Below are 1,886 nucleotides of genomic sequence, written 5' to 3' on the forward strand. Positions count from 1 at the left end.
CAAAGACTGCCCGCTTGCTTCATTGACTTCCTTTTTTCAACTCCCGAGACTCATTCGCATGAAGTGAGTGTATATCTAGTATATGGTAATGGACAATTTGGGTGAATATATCCAGGGCCGTATATAAATATTCGGCAAAGTTCAATTGTCACCAGTCCAATGATATTAAAATTGTAATACCATATTATACCAGATTGCAGTTAAGTAAGTAATGAACTGTTTATAAAAATAGATTCTTTCAGCGATAATCTAGAGTTATGTCTTATTTTTAATCGTACAAATTATCATGATGTTAACGTTATTGTTTGACTTTGCGAAAACGGAACCACATATAAATGTTTGCTTGGATATTGTGGTTTCAAGTTTATCTCATCCACAATAATTTTGTTCATCATATTAATTGTTTATATCCTAAAGAAACAACTTTTACTATGAAAATGTGGGTGGAATTCAAGATAAAGGCAAAAGCGTAAATATAATTTGGAAACCATTTGAAATATTGTATGTTTTGTCCAAATGGGTGATATTCAGCGAAAAACTTCCCCCTACAAACTAAACTACAGTTTATTTCAGTATATTTCGGGCAAACAGATCAGTTCCTGCGTTTAAAACATGCCGGGTAAGCATTTTGCGAAGTGATTTAAGTATGATTATCGCAATTATATTAAAAACGTGTGCTTTTTACCTCTTCTGAAGCCCTACAGTAAGCGTGAAAAGTGTCTAAATTGGTGAGATGCAAGTTTTCTCGCTGCAACACGGCTTCTCATCTGTTTGCCAGATTTCTTGTCAGGGTACACTGTGTGATGAATATCACCCATATCTAGCCCTTTCTTATTTGATTACATACGAATTAATGCAAAATATTTACTGAACGCACGACCCTGAAAATAGGCGGCTGGGCAGAATTGCGCTGTTGCCACATATGGGTAAAGCAAAGCCAGAGCGGGACAAAAGTCGCTGGTTCCCGCGCACTGTGTGGTAACGTCAATCGGGCTGCGTTGCCTAGTTCGAGCGTCAGGCCTATCTCTCTCCGGGGTACTTTTGTAGGGGTGTGCGGGACAGAACTTTTTTGGTTGGGAAGGGTTCGGGACGGGAAATGTTCGAAATTTCCCGAAGCTCTGAAAATCTCGAATTCTACAAGTCATTTTAAACTTAAGTGGTTGGTTTTGCATTTCTGGAATAAAAACAAACAATTTCCGATAAGTTCCAGACACTTGCAATACAGAAAACGTCGAGAATTAAAAACTTTTTAAAATGACCATTCGGTATTTCCCGACTGTTCGGGATCCCGAAAAGTCGGGAAGTCATTTTCCGAGGTCGGGATCGGGACGGGAATTTTTTCCCGATCCTGGTCCCGACTTTTCGGTATCCCGCACACCCCTACACTTTTGTGTCATCCCTGACCTTTTGAGCAAATACTGTCGGTGTGTATCACATGGATTACAAAGACACACTCTACAACGAGATCCTTCATTCTCCGAATAAACCTCCGAATAAACGGGGTTTTGCTCCTCCGCGGCAACAGCGCGAACTTCTGTCACCCACCTAATTTCATGGTCGTGTGTTTAAACCATAAGAACGCTTGGAACTGTTAAGTCCTTTCTTATTATGGCCATGTATGTATATTTGTAGGTGACTGTAAACAGATATAACGTACGTACATAGGGTTCCATGTGGGAAATATAAGTTGTAAAACCACTTTTGGATTAATATGAGGATGAATGGATAGGTGCATTTTAAGTGCTGGTTTAAACTACGGTAATTCTAAATGCCTAAGGAATTTCAAGGAATGATGGAAATGCAGGTTTAGTTAAGAATAGACAAGCACTCATTCATGTACTTATATCTACTGGTTCCTTTCAAGAAGCACAAGCACATTTCTTCGT

Source organism: Lepisma saccharinum, chromosome 13 (genome assembly GCF_977018435.1).
Source record: "Lepisma saccharinum chromosome 13, izLepSacc3.1, whole genome shotgun sequence".
Classification (NCBI taxonomy): Eukaryota; Metazoa; Arthropoda; class Insecta; order Zygentoma; family Lepismatidae; genus Lepisma; species Lepisma saccharinum.